General features: G+C 46.5%; 3 long non-coding RNA genes across 8 annotated transcripts in view; 2 read left to right on the top strand and 1 right to left on the bottom strand.

Moving 5' to 3' along the window:
* Window positions 1-2,581: 2,581 nt before the first annotated feature.
* LOC308474709 overlaps window positions 2,582-27,910 on the top strand; it is a 52,162-nt gene continuing 26,833 nt past the window's right edge. Inside the window, exons 1-3 of one of the 2 annotated variants that reach the window (XR_013984879.1) lie at window positions 2,582-2,747; window positions 3,357-3,485; window positions 3,700-4,015. This is a non-coding gene — a long non-coding RNA (uncharacterized lncRNA). Of the gene's footprint in view, window positions 2,748-3,356; window positions 3,486-3,699; window positions 4,016-27,910 lie in introns of those variants that run through there. The other variant, XR_013984878.1, reaches the window with a different exon arrangement.
* On the top strand, window positions 6,279-8,717 carry LOC308474776. The gene is made up of 3 exons (XR_013984951.1): window positions 6,279-6,383; window positions 7,050-7,178; window positions 8,293-8,717. It is a non-coding gene; the product is annotated as an uncharacterized lncRNA (long non-coding RNA).
* The window catches only part of LOC308474695, a 102,013-nt gene continuing 94,186 nt past the window's right edge, over window positions 20,084-27,910 (bottom strand). For all 5 annotated transcript variants that reach the window (XR_013984854.1, XR_013984855.1, XR_013984856.1 and 2 more), the window contains exons 2-3: window positions 21,121-21,249; window positions 20,084-20,400 (exon numbers count right to left, since the gene is read on the bottom strand). This is a non-coding gene — a long non-coding RNA (uncharacterized lncRNA). The remainder of the gene's footprint in view (window positions 20,401-21,120; window positions 21,250-27,910) is intronic.

Genomic DNA, 27,910 nt, shown 5'->3' with positions numbered 1-27,910 from the left:
AACCTCTTCTCAAGGACGAGTTTCATGCCCTTTTCCCACACAGGCCCATGCCAGCCGAGTATTTCGACGACTGGCTTTTCACACCCACATTTTCAGCTAGCACATTCCAGGGGTTCACCTCGGACGAGGAACCGGCACTAGAAACACGTTCCCCGGAGGGATCACCCTCGGGGTCTGCCTCAGACCGTTCCTATTGGTGGGACGATAGACCAGAGGAGCAGTGGCGCAGGAAGTGGCTGGGGGGTCCTTGGCAGGCAACGTCCCCGGAGGAGACCGGGGGAGAGACGGACATGGACGTGTTGGGGGAGGACCTTGGGTTCGAGCACGGCGGCAAAGAGATGGAAGCAGAGGAAATTGAGGTCGGCAAGAGCACGGAGGACGAGCCGGACTTATCCGGCTGGATGCACGCCACGGGGGACGAACTGTATCCGGCACTCACCCCCACAACGACGGAGCACCCAGTACCCACACCTGAAGGAGGGGAGGGGGGAAGGGGGGGCTTCGAGGGGGGGATGGATGTCAGGGGTTCAGGAGCAGAGGCACAGGAAAGGGAGGAAATAGAGAGCGAGGGGGAGGAGTCCGAAGGAAATGTTAGCGATGACAGCGGTCCGAGGTCTCTGAATCTTTCCAGCGAATCGGAAGATTCACAGAAAGGGGCTCCCATGGTCAGAGCAAGGGGGGTGCCTAGGGGGACACCCCAGGAAGAAGGGGCCAGAGGGGACTCAGAGAGCAGCAGTTGGAAATCAGGACCAGCGTCCACACCAGAGTGCAGTAGGGGGGAGGAGTCCCGGGCATCGGGATCAGGCGGCGCACTGCCAGTGGGAGGACATGAGTCAGGATTGGCCACGCCTCCATCGGGGAGCGAGGAAACGGTCGAGAGGAAGGTTGAAGGCTGGGCGCGCGCGCCAAGTTCAAATGTACAGGAGGGCGGCGCAGTTGGCAGCCCGGATAGGGAGCCAGGTCCCAAAGCCCGCCGAAAAGAGGGGGAGGAGTCAGGGGGGTCAACGTCAGCGTCAGAGGAATCCAGGAAGGAAGGGACCCCGGGGGGTAGCAGGACCCAGAGGAGAAAGGAGAGACGGAAGAGGTGGAGTAAGGCTAGAATCTTAAACTGGTGTACAGGGGGCGGAGACTCAGATGGAGCTTCGCCGATCTAACCCCTAGACGTAGAGCTGGGGCGCTGCGGCTTGAAAATGGAGACTGTACTTCAATAAAGACTTTTGTACATTACTGCTGGCTAGCGTTGGTCCTCTGTGAGCTGGGACCTGGAGCCAGCTCTGACAATTATTATTATTATTAACAATTAGATTTCTATACAACCATACATACCATATTAACAAAGTAAACAATAACACCCCAAACATAGTTTAAAAGACAATAGATTTTTTCATTAGCTGAAGGCTTGGGAGAAGAGGAATGTATTTCCCTGGTGCCTAAACGAGCAGAATTCGCATTCTGGGGAAGAGCATTCCACAAACAGGGAGCCAAAACAGAAAAGAGCTCTTCTCGCAGTGCCAGCCTCTGGACATTTTGTGAAGGAGGCACATGAAGAAGGCCTTCTGGTGATGATCTCAGGGTCCAGGTCAGTTCATATGGGGAGAAGCTGTCCTTGAGATTTTGTGGTCCTGAGCCCATGAGGTGTGTGAGAGCTGAGTTGGAAGCAGCCTGGAAGCTGGAGACACAGGACTGCCTTCAGATGCCTTCTAAAGGGTGTAATATTTCTTAACTCCTTAACTCGGAGGTCGCATAACTGCATCCCCTCCAGCTTTTCTCCGATGAACAAAGAGACATGCTAAGGAAAAGAGCAAAGTTCTACCCTGATGGTGGGACCTCTCGTGCTTGCTAGTGAAATGGCCCCCTGATCCAGATCAGCAAACTGCAGGGTGTGGACCTCTGGGGCCTTGGTGTGGACCTCTTGGGCACATGATTTTGAGAGGGCATGAGCCAGATGCCCCCATGCAAGGATCCCCACCTTGCCTGCTCCTGGGCCTCTCTGCCCACTGGAGCCCAGCCTGGCCTTGCTGCCAGGACCCTGACCCCATGCTGAATGGCCATCCAGTCAGTGTTTTTGGGGGGCAATGCACCTGCCAGGAGCAGCCATGGCCGGGCAGGCTACCCGCATGTGGGCAGGTGAGGAGGTAGCACAGCATGGTCCTGTGAACCCTTGGTGCCCCATGCCTGCCTAGCAGTGATGGGGTCTAGAGTTGGGCTAGCGGGAAGGGTTTTGTTCACCCTCTGCACCAAGTCCCTGGTCCCGCCTGCATAGCACCCCCCCCCCCATCAAAAGATGCCATGCCACTGTGAGCAGAGAGCAAGGCACAAGCCAACAGATTCACTTTCTGAGTTGTTCAGCAGTGGAATGGAGCCCTTCAGAAGGTGCCTTCTTCTCCCTTGCAGGGAGATTTTGAGCAGAGGTTGAATGGGGACCTGTCAGGGGTGCTATAGCTGTGATGGGGTTGGACTTGATGATCCTTGGTGTCCTTTCTGTGAAGCTATGATCCTGTGGTCTTTGGCTGCTCCTTGGCACTTGCCCCTCAGGGCTTGCCACATCCAACTTGCAAACGACGGTTGGCATCCCACAAGATTTCAACAGTCCTCCAGCCACCTATAAGTAGAGGGACCTCTCCTTCCCCTGGCAATTGCTCTTCCACTTGACTTCTGGTACCTCCAGGATTCCCACCAACCTCCAGCCATGAAGATCTTCTGCCTCCTCTCTGTGGCTGTCCTCTTCTTGATGCTGCTGGCTCCAGGTATGGCCTTCTTCTCACATGCTTCTTCTCTGAGCAGCCCCACAGCTCTCAGCTTTATTCTCAGCCACTTGCTGTGACTCCCAAAGAGGTGGGATCTTGCCCCTCTGTCTTCCTGGAGAATATCCCAAATGGGGCTTCAAGTAGACCCTGGGAGAAGAGGATGCTGGACTCGATGGGCCCCCTTTGGCCAGATCCACCAGCCAGTCTCTTCTTATTACCTCCTTTATGTGATCCATGGAAGCTCTTGCTTTCAAATCTGCAACAATGCGCTTCAGTAAACTCAGCTTTGTGGTGGACAAAAGAATGGGACAGTTTCCTGGGCAAGGGGGCTTCTCTCCACCAGTTTGCCAGTGGCTGCCCAGGGAAGGCAGTGACTCTGACACAGCCTTCCCTACCACCTTGGCTCAGACCCTGTCCTGGAGGTGCAGGGAGGCAGCAGAAGGGACTGACTCTCTGCTCCAGCCCTGCATTCTTGCTGCACCAGCTTTCCCCAACCTGGTGCCCTCCGGGTGTCCAAGCTAGCAGGGCCATTGTGGAAGAAGTTGTGGAAGGTGTAGGAGGTCAGTTCTGAGAGACAGAGCCTTCAGTGTCTTCTTTTTCTTCCTCCAGATTTCACCAGAGCCCAAGGTAATTGCAGGCCGAGATGTCAAAGGCAGAGAGGGGTACTGCGAATTGGTAGGTGCCGGCCACCCCGAAGGCCAATATTCCGGTGTCCTCCCTGGGTGTGTTGCCGTTAAGGTGAGTTAAATCAAATCTTAGTTTTCCTCGAAAATTTGTCAGCTGTGTATCATGACCCCAAATGCATGAGAGGCATCTCTCTGCAAAACAGACCCTCTGTGTGCAGTTTGAACTCTGACAACAGCAGCTCTTCTGCCTCCCAATTGGAGTCACTGGTTTGGGTTCTCAGAACCACCACCAACACCCGTTTTAACAGTGTTTCCTCCTCTCACAGTCGGGTAACTCTGCAGATCTCCGGTGCAAGACCTCTGGTGAAAGGAAGACCACCCTGCTCTCCTCTGATGTGCAGCTGCCTCGACTGCACCCCCATCTCTGCTGGGGAAGAAACCGCTTTGCTTGATGCTGCTGAAGACGATGCTGGGAAGGAGTCCAGAGGGAGCCATCCTGTCTGCCTGTCTACTCATGAGTAAGCCCTCTGTGGCCAGTGGGCCCTGACTCCTTAGTAAGTGGGCTCAGGATTGGAGCTTGGATTTGGTTTGCCTGCAAAAATGCTTTAGCTTCTTCTTTTTAATAAATGCAAGCATTGGAAACTTTTGTGTTGGTTCATGTTGTGAAAACGTGTGCTGGGTTGAGGGGACTTTTTTGGGTCAGGCTCTGAGACCCTTTCTCTCTCTCTCTCTCTCTCTCTCTCTCTCTCTCTCTCTCTCTCTCTGTCAGTCAGTGGTGCCATCCAGGTTTTGTGGTTCTTTTCCAAACATGTCTTTGCACAAGGGCATTTCTCACATTGTAGGCCCCCACATCCCCCTGGGGTCTCCCTGCCCCTCCTCCTGCCCCTTTCTCTGTCTCTCTCCTCCAACTGTCCTGCTTCCTTGGGCAGCTGCACAGAGAAGGATGTTTCAGAAACAGGAATTGAGCAGAGCTGGAAAAGCTAGGAGACATACCTGCAACAGTTCTGCCGTGAAAATATTGATGTTCTATTCAATAATAGTAGTAGTAATAGTAGTAGTAGTAGTAGTAGTAGTAGTAGTAGTAATAATAATAATAATCCACCCATCTGACTGGGTTTCCCCTGCCACACTGTGTGGCTCAAATATATATACAAAAACATCACAACACATTAAACATTAAAGAACCTCCCTATACAGGACTGCCTTCCGTTGACTCAGGGGTCAAATATCTCCACACCCTCCAACATATCTCTGATGGAAATGGGGAGGCCATTAGGAAAAGTGGGACATTCTGAGATCAACCTGGAGAGCTTTTGTAAATCCAGGCAGAAATGCTGGCACAAGAAATGGATCTGGAGTACTGTTGTCTATAGCCCCGAACACATGATTTTGAGGGGCCATGAGCCAGATGCCCCCATGCAAGGATCCTCACCTTGCCTACTGCTGGGCATCTCTGCCCACTGGAGCCCAGCCTGCCCTTGCTGCCGGGACCCTGGCCCCAGGCTGAATTGCCGCCCAGCCAGTGTTGGGGGGGGGTTGCACCTGCCAGGAGTAGCCATGGCCAGGCAGGATCCTCCCTTGGTGTGGGCAGGTGAGGAGGGAGCACAGCACGGCCCTGTGAACCCTCGGTGCCCCATGCTTGCCGAGCAATGATGGGGTCTAGAGTTGGGCTAGTGGAAAGGGTTTTGTTCACCCTCTGCGCCCAGTTCCTGGTCCTTCCTGCAGAGCGCCCCCCCCCCATCAAAAGATGCCATGCCACTGTGAGCAGAGAGCAAAACACAAGCCAAGAGATTCACTTTCTGAGTTGTTCAACAGAGGAAATGAGCCCTTTGTCGGGAATCAAGCCTTTATCAGGAGAAACTGGCCACTCTCCAGGCACCCGGCTTGGTCTCCTGTTGACCTCCCTGTCTCCTTTCCCGGCAGGATCCAGGCTAGGTCACGATAGGCGATCCTTCTCAGAGTGAGAAGAACACACACCCTCTTTCCTGCCCCCCCAGGCAGGGGAAAGAGATAGACAGAAACGTATTTACATTCCTTTATTTCTGTCTTTGCAGCATTACAAAAATCATGACTGCTCTCTTCAAGCTCCAGCAGTCGAGAGACTAACTCCTCCTGTACTTCCTGTACAGCTCATATTACACTCTGAGCTAATTCCGGTGCCCTCTGCACTGTGAATTGACTGTCCCTCTGTTTCCCACGGAACAGTCCCAACATTCCCATTATGTTTTGTTTTCAAGCTACCAGCAGCTCGCAGCTGCATTGATTCAATATCGTAACACCCTTCAGAAGGTGCCGGATTCTCCAATGCAGGGAGATGCTATAGCTGTGATGCCTGCATTGCAGGGGTTGGACTATGTGACTCTTGGTGTCCCTTCTGTGAACCTATGATTCTGTGGTCTTTGGTTGCTCCTTGGCACATGCCCCTCAGGGCTTTCAACATCCATCCTGCAAACAACGGTTGGCATCCCACAAGGTTTCAACAGTCCTCCAGCCACCTATAAGTAGAGGGACCTCTCCTTCCCCTGTCAACTGCTCTTCCACTGCCACTGTGAGCAGAGAGCAAGACACAAACTAAGAGATTCACATTCTGAGTTGTTCAACGGTGGAACGGAGCCCTTCAGAAGGTGCCGGATTCTCCTTTGCACGAAGATTTTAAGCAGAGGTTGGATGTGCACCTTTCAGGGATGCTATAGCTTTGATGCCTGCATTGCAGCGGTTGAACTAGGTGACTCCTGGTGTCCCTTCTGTGAACCTATGATTCTGTGGTCTTTGGCTGCTCCTTGGCACATGCCCCTCAGAGCTTGCCACATCCATCCTGCAAACAACGGTTGGCATCCCACAAGATTTCCACAGGCCTCCAGCCACCTATAAGTACAGGGACCTCTCCTTCCCCTGTCAACTGCTCTTCCACTTGGCTTCTGGTACCTCCATGATTCCCACCAACCTCCAGCCATGAAGATCTTCTGTCTCCTCTCTGTTACCATCATCTTCTTGATGCTGGTGGCTCCAGGTAAGGCCTTCTTCTCACATGCTTCTTCTCTGAGCACCTTCACAGTTCTCCGCTTTATTCCTTTTAAACCTGCCTCTGAGCACCACATGCAGTGACTCCCAAAGTGGTGGGATCTTGCCCCTCTGTCCTCCTGGAGAATATCCCAAATGGGGCTCCAGGTGAACGCTGGGAGAAGAGGATGCTTCACTCGATGGGCCCCCTGCCCTGAGATAATATGATTCTGGTCTTGAAGGGTCCCCTTTGGCCAGATCCACCAGCCAGTCTCTTCTTATTACCTCATTTATATGATCCACGGAAGCTCTTGCTTTCAAATTTGCAATAATGTGCTTCAGTAAACTCAGCTTTGCAGTGGACAAAAGAACGGGCCAGTTTCCTGGGCAAGGGGGCTTCTCTCTCCCAGTTTGCCAGTGGCCGCCCAGGGAAGCCAGTGACTCTGACGCAGCCTTCCCTACCACCTTGGCTCAGACCCTGTCCTGGAGGTGAAGGGAGGCAGCAGAAGGGACTGACTCTCTGCTCCAGCCCTGCATTCTTCCTGCACCAGATTTCCCCAACCTGGTGCCCTCTGGGTCTCCAAGCCAGCATGGCTGTTGTGGAAGAAGTTGTGGAAGGTGTGGAAGGTCAGTCCTGAGAGACAGAGCCTTCAAAGTCTTCTTTTTCTTCCTCCAGATTTCTCCAGAGGCCAGCGTATTTGCCTTCTGAGATGTTCACTGCAGAAAGGGGTACTGCAAATTCTTAGGTGCCGGTCACCCCGAAGGCGACGCTTTCGGTGTGGTCTCTTGGTGTGTTGCCGTTAAGGTGAGTTGAATCAAATCTTAGTTTTCCTCGAAAATGTGTCAGCGATGTATCAAGACCCCGAATGCATGAGACTCATCTCTCTGTCCGCCCCCCACTCCAATTCTCTCTTAATCTTTACATCCACTGTGAGTTGGAACAATATTAGTGTGCACATTGCGGGGTGACAACCCTTTCCTCTCCCCTTACTGCCCCTATGAAAGCTCACTGACCCCTCAGCCACAACTCCCCTTAATGCCTCCCTTGGCTCAAAGAACAGCTCTTTGTGGTATGAGAGGGTGGGGGCCCAGTCGCTGACCCTCCTCAAATAGCAAAGGCAACCTGTGTGAAACATCCCTGTGAAGATGGTTATTGAATCACAAAATTGTAGAGTTGGAAGGGAAATAATAAAAAAGTAATAATTTTATTATTTATACCCCGCCCATCTGGCTGGGTTTCCCCAGCCACTCTGGGCGGCTTCCCAAAAAATATTAAAATCCTGTAATACATCAAACATTAAAAGTTTCCCTAAACACGGCTGCCTTCAGATGTCTTCTGGTAGTTGTTCTAGTAGTTGTTGTTCTCTTTGACATCTGGTGGGAGGGTGTTCCACAGGGAGGGCGCCACTACCGAGAATGCCCTCTGCCTGGTTCCCTGTAACTTGACTTCTCGCAGTGAGGGAACCACCAGAAGGCCCTCAGCACTGGACCTGAGTGTCAGAGAAGAACGATGGGGTTGGAGACACTCCTCCAGATATACTGGACCAAGGCTGTTTAGGAAAGGGTTAAATGCACACCAACACGCACCAATACAATGATCTGCTCTAATGTGTCCTCTCCTGGGGTTGCTGTTCACATAAAGAAGAAGGAAAAAGAACCACATTAGAAAAAAAGTGTGTATGGCAGCCAAGCCCCGCTCAAATCCACCCAATTGCATACAAGAAATGCCCAGAGGTCTCTCCTACAATCATAGAATAGAAATGTAGCCTTGGGAGGGAGTGATGGGGTCATCTAGTCCAACCCTCTGCAAAACAGACCCTCTGTGTGCAATTGGAGCTCTGACAACAGTTGGAGTCACTGGTTTGGGTTTTCAGAACCACCACCAACACCCGTTTTAATAGTGTTTCCTCCTTCCACAGGCAAATAACTCTGCAGATCTCCGGTGCAAGACCTCTGGTGAAAGGAAGACCACCCTGCTCTCCTCTGATGTGCAGCTGCCTCGACTGCACCCCCATCTCTGCTGGGGAAGAAACAGCTTTGCATGATGCTGCTGAAGGCGATGCTGGGAAGGAGTCAAGACGGAGCCGTCCTGTCTGCCTGTCTACTCAGGAGTAAGCCCCACTGGGGCCAGTGGGTGCATACTCCTTAGTACAGTGTTTTTCAACCTTTTTTGGGCAAAGGCACACTTGTTTCATGAAAAAAATCACGAGGCACACCACCACTGTGTGCGGAGAGGGAGATGTCAGAGCCCCGCTGCTCTCTATGGGGAATCGGATGAGAGAGGACCACCTGTCCCATCTTATCTGATCCCCACCCAGGACGGATGGAAAATAGGGTGGACACAGTCCGGCGCCTGCCTAGTGGGCGAAAATTTGACTTTTTCTTTTTTTAATCTTTTGAATTTTTCAATTTTTCCCATGGCACACCAGGCAACATCTCGCGGCACACTAGTGTGCCGCAGAATAGTGGTTGAAAAACACTGCCTTAGTAAATGAGCTCAGGATTGGAGCTTGGATTTGGTTTGCCTGCAAAAATGCTTTAGCTTCTTCTTTTTAATAAATGCAAGCATTGGAAACCTTTGTGTTGGTTCATGTTGTGAAAACGTGTGCTGGGTTGAGGGTATTTCTTTTAGTCAGGCTCTCAGACCCTTTCTCTCTCTCTCTCTGCCAGTCAGTAGTGCCATCCAGGCTTTGTGGTTCTTTTCCAAACATGGCTTTGCACAAGGGCATTTCTCAAATCGTAGGCCCCCACCTCTCCCTGGGGTCTCCCTGCCCCTCCTCCTGCCCCTTTCTCTGTGTCTCCCCTCCAACTGCCCCCCTTCCTTGGGCAGCTGCACAGAGAAGGATGTTTCTGGCTTCTCTTTTGCAATCCCACAGTAAGGGCAAACCCAGCAGTCAAGGTGGGGAACCTGTAGTCACAGGGCTAAGAGATGGAGCTTTAAAAAGGGGCAAATAACACAGTTTAGGATTCCTTGAAAATATTGTTACAAAGCACCCAAATTGCTCAGCATTGAGAAAACCCAGGAGTTTCAGTGTTTGCCCAGCATTCAGTTTCCTTGAAGGTGAACAGAGACTTTGGTGTCTTTAGGAGTTATGGGTTTGTTTTTAAGATATAGAGAGAGCCTGAGCATAAAATGGATGGGGTCACAGCATTAACATCCCACAAATCATCCTTCTTTTTCTCCAGCTCCATCCCTGAATCTGTTTGCATGGAAAGGGATGTCTTTGACCTTGCTGCTCCCCAATTCCATGCAATGTCCCCCAATATCACCTTCTGATCTGGGTTCATTCCCAAGTTCACTGGGCTGCATCTGGCAGTTGCTTCACCCAACTTTGCTGCCTGTGGGCATCCGATGGAGCAACGCTTGTCCGTTTACTTGAAGCAAGACCAGGTGGAGAAATGGGACTTAGCCCTGTGACCACAGTTTCCCCACCTTGCCTGCTGGGTTTGAACTTCAAGCTCTTGGGAAAGGATGCTGAAGACATCTCCTGGGGCCCATCTCTGTGGAGATTGCAAAAGACCAGCAACTGCCTCCTAAATGTTACAAGCACAGCCCAGACCAACAGCTCACAACTGGCACTGATATTTCTCCCCCTTCTCCAAAATTACATAGAAAAGCCTTGTCCTCACTTTGGGTGCCCACTTTTTGTAATTTCCCCCATATATTTACAACAATGCACAGAATTTTAAACCAGTGTCAGTCACAACTATTGAAACAAAGCATCCAGAAAGCAACACAAATACCATAAAAGCAGCACAACTCACACACACACTCACAAATAGACAACAGGGCAGTGCACAAAGAGTGTCCAGGAAAAGAGAAGGTCAAGGCTGCTTTTCCCTTGGAAAGATGGATCTGGAGAGCATGGTGTGGGATGTAAACACAGGAGCAGTCAATGACAACATTCCTAGAGTGTACATGTTAGAACATGGGAGGGATGTCTGTCCAGCAAGCAGGTAAACTTCCTGGGGACGGACTTCCTCCGCATGTGACCAGAGGGGTGTGGCCTCACCTGTGCAGGTAAATGATGAAAGCACAGGGCAGGCAGCCATCTCTCTCTCTCTCTGCCATCTTCCTTCGATGACGAAACATCTAAGGATGCTCTCTTGGCTCCCAGCCAAGAGAGGAGATAAGGACTATCTTCGTATAAGATAGATTCTGAATGTATGTAACCTTTTAAAGCTGTCTGCCTTCTGGGATCATATTGTGAACAGAACGTGAGTAAACTCTTTTATACTTTTATAAAGACTGTGTCGTGTCTTGTATTTTAAGAGGGAACAAAGGGGAAATTACCAGAGTAATTATTATAGAGGTTCTAGAGAACCTGTGCAGACGTTACCATTGCGAACTTAAAGGGGAATGTCTATAAACTCTGCTGATGTTTTGGGAACTTGTTAGCACAAGTTGGATTAGGATATAATCTCAAAATATATCCTCTCCGGCACCCCTGAACATTCCAACAAAGGGTTATGGGCCCCTTATTGTATATTTCTGCGTATTTTTGAAGGATTGCGTTGGATTGTGATTTTGAGTTGAGAAGTATTTTTCTGAGTTAACTTCCTGGTAAGCACATGGTCCTTTGTTACATTGTGCAGTGGAGATTAAGCAACCCCCCCCCCTTCCCTCAGAGTTCACAGTGACCCAAGGCAGTGAAGAATTGTTTTGTATTTTGAGATTTTTGAGATTTTGATTTTAAAATTTTGAGAAATTTTGAAGAATTTTTGGATTTTTGGATTTTAAGATGGCTACAGCAGCTTTTGATAGTGATGCAAAGCTAGGAATGCCTGTGCTAAATGAATACAATTTCATGCACTGGAAGCAGCGCTTGATAGCATGTTTAGATTATAAGCACATTTTGAAAGCTTTAAATCCTCAACCTAGGGGATCGTCTGAGGAAGCTTGGAAGTGCTTGGAAACACATGAACAGTGAAGCTAGACACATAATTTTGAGTGGACTTCGTGATGAGCAGCTATCATTAATAAATAGTACAGATGATGCATCTCAAATCTTAAGAGATATTGAGCGTGTGTATGGAGAATCTAGCATAAACTGCTTCAGAAACTTGGTGTGTAAATTAACCAGAGTGAGGATGAATTCAAAAGAGGAATTCACAGAGCACATCAACAAGTTTACTGAGATTATTCAAAGAATTGATCTGACTCCCAAAGCTTTTGATGAAGATACAAAGATAGCATTTTTGTTATCATCACTTGGACCACGCTTTAGCGCATTTGTAAGTTTGATGGCTCATAGACAAGGTCTGACTTTTAAAGACTTGATTGGTTATTTAAAAGAAGAATGCAGAGATAGAGCTGAATCTCCAGTGAGAAATGCTAGAAGCAAGGACAGCAGTTATGCATCTAGGCAATTTACAAAGTCCAAATAGATGCCTAAGAAAGTGATTTGTTTCAATTGTAACAAAGAAGGACACATTGCAAAGAATTGCAGGGCTCCTAAAGCAAAGAAACCCCACCCCTTTCAGCCAAAAGGGGAAAAGAAGGGGAAATGTGAATGCACATGGTTACTGCAAGAAAGGAATTTAGCTGTCCAGAATCATGAAAATAAACGTAATAAATGGATTTTAGATTCAGGTGCCAGTTCGCACTTTTCATATAAAAAGGACTATTTTAATGAGATAAATGATGAAGAAGGATCTGAAATTGAGATTGCAGATGGCAACATTGTTAAAGCAAAAGGTGCAGGTTCCATGAGTCTGAAATGCAATATAAACAATGAATGCATTGAGAACACAATCTCTAGAGTTTTGTACGTTCCAGAGCTGAGCTGCAATTTAATCAGTGTGTCCACTTTGGACAAGAAAGGTTTCCAGATCACATTTGGAAATGGAGAATTCAAGGTGACTAAAAATGGCAAAGTGGTTGCTCAAGCAAAGCTAATAAATGGTGTATATGAGCTTGATCTTTCAGAGAACCAGTTTGCAAAAGTGGCACATTCCAGCCAGAAAGATGAGGCAGATCTGGACCTATGGCACAGAAGGCTTGGACTTAGAGATACCAACGTCATTTTGGATCTACAGAAAAGAGATCTTGTAAGAGGTTTGCAGGTAAAGCAGAGCAACAAAGCTCCAGCAAAGTGCATAAGCTGTATTACTGAGAAGGCTGTAAAACCTTCATTTCCACGTTGTGCAGAACAAAGAAGCAACAAAGTGCTTGATATTGTGCACACTGACTTATGTGGTCCCATGAATGCTCCCTCGCGGGGAAAGAATAGATATATTTTAATATTTCTGGATGACTTTTCAAGATTTTGTGTTGTATATTTCCTCAAAGAGAAGAGTGAGACAGTGGACAAGCTCCAGGAATACATTGCCACGGTCAAGAATAAATTTCAAAGAGCTCCAGCTGTGTTAATGAGCGACAATGGAGGTGAGTACTGCTCAAATGAAGGCTCTCCTGGCCAAGGAAGGAATTGCACACGTAACCACAATTCCTTACACACCACAGCAGAATGCCATAGCTGAGAGAAAGTTTAGGTCCATTATGGACATGACAAGGTGCATGCTAAAGGATGCATGTTTGCCACAGAAGCTGTGGGCCGAAGGAGTATACACGTCGGTCTATTTGCAGAATAGACTGCCAACTAAAGGAGCAGAGCGCACACCATTTGAACTTTGGCATGGGAAAGCTCCCAATCTGTAGCACATATGTGTGTTTGGAAGTCCGTGTTACTTCCACATAGAATCATAGAATCATAGAGTTGGAAGAGACCACAAGGGCCATCGAGTCCAAACCCCTGCCAAGCAGGAAACACCATCAGAGCACTCCTGACATATGGTTGTCAAGCCTCTGCTTAAAGACCTCCAAAGAAGGAGACTCCACCACACTCCTTGGCAGCAAATTCCACTGTCAAACAGCTCTTACTGTCAGGAAGTTCTTCCTAATGTTTAGGTGGAATCTTCTTTCTTGTAGTTTGGATCCATTGCTCCGTGTCCGCTTCTCTGGAGCAGCAGAAATCAACCTTTCTCCCTCCTCTATGTGACATCCTTTGATATATTTGAACATGGCTGTCATATCACCCCTTAACCTCCTCTTCTCCAGGCTAAACATGCCCAGCTCCCTTAGCCGTTCCTCATAAGGCATCGTTTCCAGGCCTTTGACCATTTTGGTTGCCCTCCTCTGGACACGTTCCAGTTTGTCAGTGTCCTTCTTGAACTGTGGTGCCCAGAACTGGACACAGTACTCCAGGTGAGGTCTGACCAGAGCAGAATACAGTGGCACTATTACTTCCCTTGATCTAGATGCTATACTCCTATTGATGCAGCCCAGAATTGCATTGGCTTTTTTAGCTGCCGTGTCACACTGTTGGCTCATGTCAAGTTTGTGGTCAACCAAGACTCCTAGATCCTTTTCACATGTACTGCTCTCAAGCCAGGTGTCACCCATCTTGTATTTGTGCCTCTCATTTTTTTTGCCCAAGTGCAATACTTTACACTTCTCCCTGTTACACTTCCACGTGACCAAGGAACACAGACACAAGCTTGACTCCAGGGTAAAAGCAGGTATCCTTGTGGGATATGCCTCTGGAGGCAAAAGATACAGAATTATGGACTTACAAACTGGTAAGACAAATGCATACCATGCAGTTTATTTTGATGAATATGGAAAAGTAGACATTAAGAACACTGTTGTGGACTCTTCCGATGAGTCAGAAAGGACTCAAGAGTTCGTATATTTCCCTTTTGAGACCCCACAAAGTAATAATCTGCCTTCGAGTGTTACAGCGCCCCCTACAGGCGACGCACCAGAAGACGCAGAGGACCAGAACCCTGGCGGCACCAGAGACGAAGAGGAGGACTTAGATTGGGACATGCCTGCGTTGGAGGAGGATGAGGAAGCTGATGCGGTCACAGAACCAGAGGTCAGGCGCTCGTCCAGAACCAACAGAGGTGTCCCACATTTACGGTTGTCCTACTTTGCAGGGTCGGCGTTTCCGCAGGAACCTTCCACTTGGGAAGAGATACAGGAGATGCCATCTGCAGAAGCCAGTCTCTGGAGGAAGGCCGCACAGGAGGAGATGGATGCACTGCATCAGAACAAGACCTGGACACTCACTGAGCTGCTTCCCGGTAAGAAGGCCATTGGCAGTAAATGGGTTTTCAAGGTTAAGAAGGGGTCAGAAGGAGAAGTGCAGCGCTACAAAGCTAGACTTGTAGCACAGGGATTTTCACAGCGTTTTGGTGAAGACTATGATGAAGTTTTTGCACCAACCGTGAGGTACAGCAGCGTAAGAATGCTTTTAAGCATTGCAGCCTTCAAGAAAATGAGAGTGAAGCACATAGACATTGCTACCGCTTTTCTACATGGGCAGATTTCTGAGGAAATTTACATGAAACAGCCCAAGGTAAAACCACATGAGGCACATTTAGTGTGCAAACTCCAGAAAGGACTTTATGGACTCAAACAGGCTGACAGAGCCTGGAACCAGAAGTTGCATAAAACGCTGACGCAACTTGGGTACAAGCAAGGCGACGCTGACAAGTGCTTGTACAGTAAGTCAAATAATGGACAATTCTCATATATCTTAGCTTTTGTTGATGACCTGATTATTGCCACAGCAAGTGAGAAAGACTATACACAAATAGTAAAACACCTTAGCAAAGAGGTGGAGGTCAAGGAGCTAGGAGATGTCCAGTACTACCTTGGGATCCAGGTGGAAAGAGAAGAGGACGGCTCATTTTTTCTCAGCCAAAGACAGAAGATCCACGAGCTAATTGAGCACATGCAGATGCAAGACGCACATCCAGTTGCTACACCAATGGCTACTGACTTATTGAAGAATCAGCAGGATTCGAAGCAGTTGCCAGACAACAGTGACTACAGGTCAGCGATTGGTAAACGTTTGTATTTAGTTACCACATGTAGACCTGACTTAGCTAATGCTGTGGGGATTCTTAGCAGAAAAGTGAATTCTCCCACTGAGCATGATTGGGCAGGTGTAAAGAGGGTGGTGCGATATTTAAAGGGTACCATGAATTGTAAATTAAGGTTACCAGCCGTCAGAGACCCTAAGTTGGTTGGGTATACTGATGCGGATTGGGCTGGGGATAATGCTGATTATAAATCAACAAGTGGTCATGTTTTCATGTTTGGTGATGGACCTGTTGCATGGGGCAGTTATAAACAGAGCTGTGTAGCATTATCTTCCACAGAATCAGAATACGTTGCAGCAACAGAAGCCTGCAGAGAGATCACCTGGCTTGATCAACTCATAAAGGACTTTGGGTTGGTGAGAAAAGGGCCTGTCAGCTTGCTAGAGGACAATCAAAGTTGCCTGAAGCTGACGCAGAGTGAGAAGTTCCAAAACACATTGGGGTTAAATACCACTACATACGCCAGATGATCCAGGATGGACTTGTGGAACTATCCTACTGCAGCACCCAAGAGATGACTGCTGACATCCTGACGAAACCCCTACCAAGAGAGTTTCCAGAATCTACGTGTCAAGCTGGGACTCTGGGTGGTTGAATAAAGTTGTTTATGTTTTGTATAATGTTGTATTGCCTGAGAAGGGGTATGTGGGATGTAAACACAGGAGCAGTCAATGACAACATTCCTAGAGTGTACATGTTAGAACATGGGAGGGATGTCTGTCCAGCAAGCAGGTAAACTTCCTGGGGACGGACTTCCTCCGCATGTGACCAGAGGTGGGTTTGGCCTCACCTGTGCAGGTAAATGATAAAAGCACAGGACAGGCAGCCATCTCTCTCTCTCTGCCATCTTCCTTCGATGAGGAAACATCTAAGGATGCTCTCTTGGCTCCCAGCCAAGAGAGGAGATAAGGACTATCTTCGTATAAGATAGATTCTGAATGTATGTAACCTTTTTAAGCTGTCTGCCTTCTGGGATCATATTGTGAACAGAGCGTGAGTAAACTCTTTTATACTTTTATAAAGACTGTGTCGTGTCTTGTATTTTAAGAGGGAACAAAAGGGGAAATTACCAGAGTAATTATTATAGCGAACCTCTACAGTACAGGATTCTTATTGGTGTACCGACCTCCCCGCTGCACGAAGGATACCCTGCCTGAGCTGCTTCAGGTCGTGGCGGATGTTCTCCTGGCAACACCTAGTTTGGTTGTCCTAGGGGATTTTAACATCCATGATGACACAACCTTACAAGGGGCTGCTCGGGACTTTGTGGAAAGCATGGCCTCCATGGGGCTGTCCCTCCGTGGGACTGTCAACTCACAGTCAGGGAAATGCTTTTAGACCTGCTGTTCACCTCTCTGGATGTGGGTGATCTGACACAAAATAAAAGCAAAACAAAAGAAGTGCCATGGTCAGATCACTTCCTGGTGCAATTGGACTTCTTTGCGACCCTTCCCCTCTGCAGGGAGGTTGGACTGACGTGTGACTAGCCCAAGGTCACCCAGCAGCTGCATGTGGAGGAGCAGGGAATCGAACCCAGCTCACCAGATTACGAGTCCACTGCTCTTAACCACTACACCATCCTGGCTCTCAACAGCATGCTGGCTGAAGGGTTATCTATAAATCTAATTACATGATAATAACAACAACAATAACAACAACAACCCCCACCACCCCCACTGTTCTCCTGCTTATCAGCCAGGGGATGAGGATGGTGCAGTGGCTCATGTATTTGTCTGTAGCATCCCTCTTAGTTGCAGCTCTTCCCACCTGCCCTATTCTTTTGAGATGCTGATGAGGACACTCCAGTGGCCAGCGAAGGTCCTAGTCGAGATTCTAAGCCTCAGGACCCCAAGAATTGGAAGGAATGAAGGGAACTCCCTGGTCAACAACAAGATGAGTAACCTTTTTGCCTAATCCTCCAGGTGTCAACACCCCACAGGTTACTGATGTGCCAAGTTGCTTGCAAGCAAGAGGAGAGGAGAGGGATCATAAGGGTTTTCTGGTTGGACCCACAGAGGGGTTGAATTTAACAGAGGAGTTTAGAGAACTTTCTTTGTAGTACTAGGACCTTCGCTGGCCACTGGAGTGTCCTCATCAGCGTCTCAAAAGAATAAGTCAGGTGGGAAGAGCTGGAACGAAGTGAAGAGCTCCTCTGCAGTAATAGGTGAGCCATTCCACCATCCTCATCCCCTAGCTGATAGGGAAGAGAACAGTTGTTGTTGTTGTTGTCGTCGTCATCATTAATTATATTTCTATACAGCCCTTTATCTGAGGACCACATCAGCACACTCAGCAGAACCAGCAGGGCTGGCTGACCACATTTTGAGGTGCACTAAGACCCTCTTCTGGACAGTGGTGGTGGCAACTCTGATCTATTACTTAAAGGCACGCCCATCTTCAACCAGGGCTGTGTGGGGCTCCTGTATTCCTTCTGTTTCTAGCAGGTTGTGAAAATGTGATAATACACCTGCTCTGAAGGCAGAGTGTGAGCAGGGAAACCATGACCCAGAGTGGGCAGGATCCTCTGCAGCATCCCCAGACCCCCAAAACATGGGGGTAGCCAGGATTAATGTTTGCAGGGGTGGGGTCAAGACTTTGTTGGAAGGAAAGAACTTTTGTTAGGGGGGGCAGTTAGTTAAGTATTTCTATTGTTTCCCTTGATCTGGGGTGGGGGAACTGCCCCCTGCCCCCACTGGCTATGTCCATGCCTACAAGTGTCCCTATTTTCCAGGCACAGTCCTGCATTTACAGAAACCATCCCAGTTTCTCACTTGATCCCAGAAATGTTGCTCGTTTCTTCTTGCATGTCCACCGGAGGAATGTTGGAGGCTATGAAGTTATGCGACCTCTGAGCCAAGGAGATAAGAAATATTACACACTTTGGAAGGCATCTGAAGGCAGTCCTGTATAGGGGTGTTTTTTTTCAAAAAATGTTTGCTCTTTTATTCTGTTTTTCTTTATGTTGGAGCTGCCCAGAGTGGCTGGAGAAACCCAGTGCAAAGGTTGGGTTATAAATAATATGATGCTGATGACGTTGATGATGGAATAGGACACCCCTCTTTTAACTGGAGAAATGTTGGAGGGTATGCATGCCTTGCCTAGAAGCCTGGGGGAAACCTTGCTGTGTGTTCCACGCTGCCCCCCACTCATCGCCTTCCTTCCCCTCAGCTCAGCTTCCCACCCTCCCCATCTCTTCCTTCCCTGCCACGCTGGACAGAGATCAACAGGTGGGCCAGCCCACTCATGAGGCAAGGGGCAGTGCCCACCTCGGGTGGCAGGATCCACAGGGGCATCAGTTTCAGCCCCCAAGAAATGCATCTTGGCGGCTTGGAGGCGTTGCTGATATCCTCCCCCTTGATCCTAATGTAGATTTCATCTCACCCCTTCTTCCCTGGGTAGGGGCTGGGTGGGGGCTGGAAAGCACCATTTTCTGGTTTGCCCCAGGGGCTTAAATGTCTTGGGCAGGTCCTGTCCACAAGGCTCTCCCTTCCCCCTTCTCCTTCATTGCCCCCGTCTTCTTCCTCCAGGCCCTTCCAACCCTCCAAGTGTCCCCATCTTCCAGGGACAGTCCTGGATTTAAAGAAGCTGTCCAAGTTGAACTGACTTGATATAAGAATGTCCCACTTTTCCTAAGGGCGTCCCCGTTTCCATCAGAGAAATTTTGGAGGGTTTGGAGTTATGTGACCCCTGAGCCATCGGAAGGCAGTCCTGTGTAGGGAGGTTCTTTAATGTTTAATGTCTTATGATGTTTTTGTATATATATTTGAGCCACACAGAGTGGCTGGGGCAACCTAGTCAGATGGGTGGAGTATTATTATTATTATTATTATTATTATTATTATTACTACTACTACTGAATATAATGTCCCTATTTTCATTGGAGAAATGTTGCAGTGTATGTCTCCTAGCTTTTCCAGCTCTGCTCAATTCCTGTTTGTGAAACATCCTTCTCTGTGCAGCTGCCCAAGGAAGCAGGACAGTTGGAGGAGAGAGACAGAGAAAGGGGCAGGAGGAGGGGCAGGGAGACCCCAGGGGGATGTGGGGGCCTACAATGTGAGAAATGCCCTTGTGCAAAGCCATGTTTGGAAAAGAACCACAAAGCCTGGATGGCACAACTGACTGGCAGAGAGAGAGAGAGAGAAAGGGTCTGAGAGCCTGACTAAAAGAAATACCCTCAACCCAGCAAACATCAGAGCTTGCAGGGCAGCAGTTGAAGAAGGAGCAAAAAGGGTTTTCTTGTGTGTGTGTGTTTCCTTGTGGCTGATTAGCTGCTCTCCCTGTGCAAAGGTTTGATCCATCTTTTAGATTTAGGGGAGCTAGTCTCAAACGTTTGTTGGGGGAGACCTAGGGTTTTTTTTGTGGGGGGAGTTATTTGTCCTATCTTCACGCTTTTTATGATGGAGGACCGCTGTAGCCACCCCCAACGACATGTTCTCAAGATGGAGGGGGAGGGAACAGCTGCAGTCGCCTGCGGTTCCTGCGCAATGTTTGCCATCTTGCCAAAGGTTGCAGGCAGCTTTACCTGCAGCAATTGCATGTTGATTGCCCTCTTAAAAGACAAAGTCCAGCAACTGGAGGAATGTGTAGCTACGCTCCAAAGAATTAGAGAGCTGGAGCTCTTCTTGGAAGCAACAGAGCACACCGTCTCCACCAAGGAGGAGACAGGGGACTCCCCTGAGAAGGAGGCTAGTTCACCAACACAGGAGCCAGATAGAGAGAGAGAGAGAGAGAGAGAGAGAGAGAGAGACTGAGAGCCTGACCAAAAAAAATATACCCTCAACCCAGCACACGTTTTCACAACATGAACCAACACAAAGGTTTCCAATGCTTGCATTTATTAAAAAGAAGAAGCTAAAGCATTTTTGCAGGCAAACCAAATCCAAGCTCCAATCCTGAGCCCACTTACTAAGGAGTCAGGCCCCACTGGCCCCAGTGGGGCTTACTCGTGAGTAGACAGGCAGACAGGATGGCTCCCTCTTGACTCCTTCCCAGCATCGCCATCAGCAGCATCAAGCAAAGCGGTTTCTTCCCCAGCAGAGATGGGGGTGCAGTCGAGGCAGCTGCACATCAGAGGAGAGCAGGGTGGTCTTCCTTTCACCAGAGGTCTTGCACCGGAGATCTGCAGAGTTAGTATCCTGTGAGAGAAAACACTATTAAAACGGGTGTTGGTGGTGGTTCTGAAAACCCAAACCAGTGACTCCAACTGTTGTCAGAGTTCCAATTGCACACAGAGGGTCTGTTTTGCGGAGGGTTGGACTAGATGACCCCTTCAGTCCCTCCAAATGCTACATTTCTATTCTATGATTGTAGGAGAGACCTCTGGGCATTTCTTGTATGCACTTGGGTGGATTTGAGCGGGGCTTGGCTGCCATACACACTTTTTTTCTAATGGGGTTCTTTTTCCTTCTTCTTTATGCAAACAGCAACCCCAGGAGAGGACACATTTGAGGAGACCATTGTGTTGGTGTGCACTGAACTCTTTCCCTTCCAACTCTGCAATTCTGTGATTCAATAACCACCTTCACAGGGATGTTTCACACAGGTTGCCTTTGCTATTTGAGGAGGGTCAGTGACTGAGGCCCCACCCTCTCATGCCATGAAGAGCTGTTCTTTGAGCCAAGGGAGGCTAAGGGGAGTTGTGGCTGAGGGGTCAGAGAGCTTTCATGGGGGCAGCAAGGGGAGAGGAAAGGGTTGTCACCCCCCAGTGTGCACACTAATATTGTTCCAACTCACAGTGGATGTAAAGATTAAGAGAGAAGTGGGGGGGGGGGGGGGACAGAGAGATGCGTCACATGCATTTGGAGTCATGAATCACAATTAATTTTTGAGGAAAACTAAGATTTGATTTAACTCACCTCTACGGCAACACCATTGGCGACCACACCTAAAAAGTGTGTTTCGGGGCGGCCAGCACCTACGATACTGCAGTATCCCTCTCTGCTGTTGACATCTCGGCCTGCAATTACCTTGGGCTCTGGTGAAATCTGGAGGAAGAATAAGAAGACATTGAAGGCTCTGTCTCTCAGGACTGACCTTCTGCACCTTCCACAGCTTCTTCCACCATGGCCCTGCTGGCGTGGACACCAGGAGGGCACCAGGTTGGGGAATGCTGGTGCAGTAAGGGCTGGAGCAGAGAGTCAGTCCCTTCTGCTGCCTCCCTGGACCTCCAGGACAGGGTCTGAGCCAAGGTGGTAGGGAAGGCTGCGTCAGAGTCACTGGCTTCCCTGGGCGGCCACTGGCAAACTGGGAGAGAGAAGCCCCCTTGCCCAGGAAACTGGCCCGTTCTTTTACCCACCACAAAGCTGAGTTTACTGAAGCGCATTATTACAGATTTGAAAGCAAGAGCTTCCGTGGATCACATGAATGAGGTGATAAGAAGAGACTGGCTGGTGGCTCTGGCCAAAGGGGGCCCATCGAGTCCAGCATCCTCTTCTCCCTGGGTCCAACCTGAAGCGCCATTTCGGAAACTCTCCAGGAGGACAGAGGGGCAAGATCCCACCTCTTTGGGCCAGTGGAATTTTCCACTTCAAAACAAATTCTGGCCATGGGATTGACCTTGGGCTTAACTAGAGTGTCATGGCAGATGGAAAAGAAAAGATAGACTTGCTTCAAGAAAAAACTACGAGGTCTGGTAAATCTTTCCGCCCAGACACTTGGCTGCAGCGAAGAGCATCAGCATCTGGCCCCTCTGCACCATCAGGGGCTGCATCTGTACAACCTAAACCAAAAGGAATGGCATCTGAAGATGTTTTAGCTCTGGCATTGGGTAAAATTAATGAATCTTTGGAAAAATTAAGTAAACAAGTAGCTGAAGCATCAACTAAAATTGATGAAAACACTACAAGCATTAATAATTTGGGACAGAAGGTGAACATTAACACAGAAACTATTGAGAAACTGTTACAGGAATCTACTTTAACCCAAAAGACAGCTGAAGGAGCAAAGGAAAAAGCAGTTGCTGTAGAGGAGAAGATACCACCGATACATAGGCAACTCGAGGACCACAGGTCGATGTTGTCTATGATTGAATTGAAAGAGAAACAAACGAACTTGAGGATCAGAGCTGTACCTGAACTTGAGAAAGACAATCTGATTGACTTTCTTATGCAGGAATTTGCAGACTTTTGGAACCTAGATTTGGAGAAAGAAGACTTTAAGATAGTGAGTGCCTTCAGGCTTGGAAGAGGGGGAAAGAAGAACAGGGTGAGAGACTGTTTGATCACCCTTCGAACAAAAGAGGAGAGAGACAAAATCTTGAGTCTGCACTTTCAGAAGACTTTGGAAATACATCAGTCAAGAGTGGAGATATTTAAAGACATCCCGAAACATCTTTTGGACCTTAGGTCCAATTACGGAGATTTGGTTGCCCTGCTGAGAAGTAACAGAATTATCTTTAGGTGAGAATTTCCCCAAGGCCTATCTTTTAGCTTCAAACGAAGGAAGATAAAAATAAGATCAGTGGACGACAAAGAAAGATTTTTGAAAGATCACGGAGAAGATTTGCAGAAAGAATCTGGAGAAGAGCCAAGAGCACTAGAAAGAGGAATATTAGACATAGCAAAACTACCCTTTGGACTGGACTGCTCAGAGAAAGTGATACCCCCAACAGAACAAGAAGAAGAAGAAGAGTTTGGATTTGATATCCCGCCTTTCACTCCCTTTAAGGAGTCTCAAAGCGGCTAACAATCTCCTTTTCCCTTCCTCCCCCACAACAAACACTCTGTGAGGTAAATGGGGCTGAGAGACTTCAGAGAAGTGTGACTGGCCCAAGGTCACCCAGCAGCTGTATGTGGAGGAGCGGAGACGCGAACCCGGTTCCCCAGATTACGAGACTACCGCTCTTAACCACTACACCACACTGGCTCTCAGGAGAACAAACACTTGGCGCAGTTGGAGGAAAAGCAAAGTAACTACATCATGGCTCTGCAAATATTAAGCTGGAATACTAATGGTCTCAATTCCCCCCAGAAAAGGAAAAGAGTTTTTCATATATTAAAAAAGGAACAATTGGACTTGATTTGCTTACAGGAAACACATGTGATAAGGCTACATAGAAAAGTTTTGATTAACAAAAGACTGGGTCAAGAGTTTGTCTCATCGGACAAAGTTAAAAAAAGAGGACTAGTGATTTATGCAAAGGAGAGTTTATCACCGAAATTTATTTTCAAAGATGACCAAGGAAGATTTGTGCCAATTGAAATTCAAATACAAGGAGAGAAATTTTTGATAGTAGGAGTTTATGCACCAAATGAGGGGAAATCTGAATTCTTTAAAAAGTTGCATGAGACCTTGATGGACTATTTGGACTATAATGTGATTTTGATGGGGGATATGAATGGAGTGGTATCTACAAATATGGACAAGGCACAAATACAGGTAGTCACCAAGGACGATAGACTACCAAAAACCTTTTTTGAGATGACAGACAACTTGGATTTAGTTAATATTTGGAGAACAAAGAACCCCTTGGGTAGAGAGGGAACCTTCTTCTCTGAAGCAAAGATGACATGGACAAGAATTAACCAAATATGGGTAACTAGAGGAATGGCACCAAAGACAAGAAAAGTGGAAATTTGTCCAAAAACCTGCTCCGACCATAATGCCGTGAAGATGGAGATGAAACTAACACCAACGGGTTCTTTCAGATGGAGGATGAATGACACCTTATTTAGAGATGAAGAAGTGACTAAGAAGGCCCAAAAAACCTTGAGAGACTATTTTGAGATAAATATGAACACTACTGTTGAAAAAAGAGTAATCTGGGACGCAAGTAAAGGGGTTATGAGAGGGTTTCTGATACAACAGAATGCAATAAAGAAGAGAACCCAAAATGAGAAGAAAGATAAAATTTTGGAGAAAATAAAGGAAAGTGAGAAGAAATTGAGAGTAAAACCAAAGTCGCAAGAGATTTTGAGAGAAATAAAGTTATATCAAGTACAATATATGAAAATGATGAATCAGGAAATAGAATGGAAAATTAAACAAATGAGACAAAAGACATTTGAGTCGACTAACAAATGTGGGAAATTGTTGGCCTGGCAAATAAAAAAAAGGCAAAAATTAAACACTATTATAAATCTAAAAGTGGAAGGAAAGAACATACAGAACCCGGTCGAGATTAGAAATTGTTTCCAGAGGTACTTTAAACAATTATATACACAAGGGCCACAGAAAGAAATTGATATAGATAGATTTTTGAAAATAAATGGATTACAAAAAATATCTCAAGAAAATAAATTAATGTTGAACTTTAAAATAACTGAACAGGAGGTAGAAGGTGCCATTCAGAATAGGCAATTAGGTAAGTCTCCAGGACCGGACGGACTGACTTCTAGATACTACAGATCTTTGAAAGAATGGTTAGTACAACCTCTAAAGGAAGTCTGTAATGAAATATTGGAAGGGAAAAGGGCACCAGAGTCGTGGAAGGAAGCGTATATCACACTTATACCGAAAACAGAGACTGAAAAGACGCAGCTCAAGAACTACCGCCCCATATCACTGCTTAATGTGGATTATAAAATCTTTGCAGATATTTTGGCTAAAAGACTAAAAAAAGTGCTAGTGGAAGAGATTCACAAAGATCAAGCAGGCTTTCTCCCGGGTAGACACTTGTCTGACAATATGAGAAACATAATTAATATTTTAGAAAAATTACAAGTGAATATTAATACCAAGGCAGTTTTGATATTTGTGGACGCGGAGAAAGCTTTTGACAATATTTCTTGGAGTTTTATGAAGAAGAACCTACAGGGGATGGGGGTAGGTCAAGGTTTTGGAAATGGTATAAGTGCAATTTATTCAGAACAAAAGGCTAAATTAATTGTTAATAACGTGGTGACGGAGGAATTTAAGATAGAAAAAGGGACACGACAAGGTTGCCCAATCTCCCCATTGCTTTTTATATCGGTCCTGGAGGTCCTGCTGAATATGATTAGAAGGGACCAATTGGTTAAAGGTATACAAGTCGGAGCCAAACAGTACAAATTGAGAGCATTTGCAGATGACTTAGTATTGACATTACTGGAGCCAGAATCTAGTACTAAAAGAGTTTTGAAACTGATTCAAGAATTTGGTCAGGTTGCAGGATTTAAACTGAATAAGTTAAAAACAAAGGTTTTAGAGAAAAATTTAACAGTGATTGAGAGAGAGAGGTTTCAGAACAAGACAGGCTTAACAGTGGTTAAGAAAGTGAAATACCTGGGGATTAACATGACAGCTAAAAATGGGAATCTATTTAAAGAGAATTATGAAAAATGCTGGGCCGAAGTGAAAAAAGATTTAGAAATTTGGTCAAATTTGAAGCTTTCACTGCTAGGACGCATTGCTGCGATAAAAATGAATGTATTGCCTAGAATGTTGTTTCTGTTTCAAACATTGCAAGTTTTGGATAAAATGGACTGCTTCAAGAAGTGGCAGAGAGATATTTCTAGATTTGTCTGGCAGGGCAAGAAGCCCAGAATAAAATTTAAAATATTAACGGACGCAAAGGAAAGAGGTGGATTTGCCCTGCCAGACCTTAAACTTTATTATGAATCAGCAGCTTTTTGCTGGCTGAAAGAATGGCTGCTTCTTGAAAACACAGACATTTTGGATTTAGAAGGTTTTAACAATGTATTTGGATGGCATGCATATTTGTGGTATGATAAGGTCAAAGCACATAAAGCATTTAAAAATCATATTGTCAGGAAAGCATTGTTTAATGTCTGGATAAGATATAAGGACCTACTTGAAAATAAAACCCCAAGGTGGTTGTCACCGATGGAAGCGAAGGCTCAGAAAAAGCTCAATATGCAGGTCGGAGTGAAACAATATAAACTGAAAGCTTTTGCAGATGATTTGGTTTTAACATTACAGGAGCCAGAATCTAGTACAAAAAGAGTATTAGAACTGATTCATGAGTTTGGTCGGGTGGCGGGATTTAAGTTGAATAAGCAAAAAACCAAGGTTTTGGGAAAAAACTTGACATCTTCAGAAATAGATGGGTTTCAGAAGGAGACAGAACTAAGTGTGGTAAAAAAAGTGAAATACCTAGGGGTTCACTTGTCTGCTAAAAATTTGAATTTATTTAAAGACAATTATGAAAAATGTTGGTCGGAAATCAAAAAAGATTTGGAAATTTGGTCAAGATTGAAACTTTCCTTGTTGGGTCGAATTGCAGCTATAAAGATGAATGTACTGCCGAAAATGTTATTTCTGTTTCAAACCCTACAGATTGTGGACAGAGTGGAATGTTTTGGAAAGTGGCAGAAGGATATATCCAAGTTTGTTTGGCAGGGCAAAAAGCCCCGGATAAAGTTTAAAATACTAACTGATTCGAAAGAAAGAGGGGGGTTTGCCCTGCCGGACCTGAGATTATATTATGAAGCTGTGGCCTTCTGCTGGATGAAGGATTGGTTACTTCTTGAGAACACTGATGTCCTAGATCTGGAAGGGTTTGACAATGCTTTTGGTTGGCATGCATATTTGTGGTACGACAAGGCAAAGGTTCATAAAATGTTCAAAAATCATATTGTCAGAAAATCAATATTTATGGTCTGGACAAAATACAAGGACTTATTAGAAGGGAAGACTCCGAGGTGGCTATCACCAGCAGAGGCCAAGGCCTGGAAAAAACCCAATATGGAGGTTGGTTGGCTGAAATATGGGGAAATTATAGAAAAAGTAGGAGAAACTTGGAGGCTTCAGAGTTATGAAAAATTAAAGAATAAGGTGCAAAATTGGTTTCACTATGCTCAAATTCAAGAGGTTTTTAAATTGGACAAAAAAACAGGTTTCCAGGTGGAAAAATCGAAACTAGAGACAGAATTGTTGGAACCAAAGACCAAGGTACTTTCGAGAATGTATAACTTGCTGCTTAAATGGAACACTCAGGATGAGACAGTCAAATCAGCAATGATAAAATGGGCTCAGGACATTGGGTACAACATTATGTTTGAAGACTGGGAAAGGTTATGGACCACTGGCGTGAAATTCACGGCATGTAATGCCTTGAAAGAGAATATTATGAAAATGATATACAGGTGGTACATGACCCCAGTCAAGTGGGCTAAGATATATCATTTGTCTGATAATAAATGTTGGAAATGTAAGGAGGCTGAAGGGACATTCTTTCACCTCTGGTGGACTTGCCCAAAAGTGAAGGCCTTCTGGGAAAGGATCTATAATGAGTTAAAAAAGGTGTTTAAGTACACCTTTCCCAAGAAACCAGAGGCCTTCCTACTGGGCATTGTCGGCCAGAAGGTGTTAAAGAAGGATAGAACTTTTTTTATGTATGCAACTACAGCAGCAAGAATTCTCATCGCAAAATACTGGAAGACTCAAGATTTACCCACACTGGAAGAGTGGCAGACGCAATTGATGGACTACATGGAACTGGCCGAAATGACTGCCAGGATCCGAGATTTGGGAGAAGAAGCAATGGAGGAGGATTGGAAAAAAATTAAAGATTATTTACAAAAATTTTATAAGTTATATGAATGTTAAGAATTCGCATGATTAGGGAAATTCAGCTCCAGCAATAAGATTAAGGGATGGTAAATTAAGTTATATTAATGAAAGGACTAATGTTTAAAAGAATATTATATATGTTATTAGTGTAAATTGACAATAAGTATTTTAAACGTAAATTACAAGTATTTGAAA

Source organism: Podarcis pityusensis (genome assembly GCF_964106645.2).
Source record: "Podarcis pityusensis genome assembly, chromosome: 3".
In the NCBI taxonomy this organism is placed as follows: domain Eukaryota; kingdom Metazoa; phylum Chordata; class Lepidosauria; order Squamata; family Lacertidae; genus Podarcis; species Podarcis pityusensis.
This window is presented reverse-complemented; position numbering and strand designations above follow the sequence as displayed.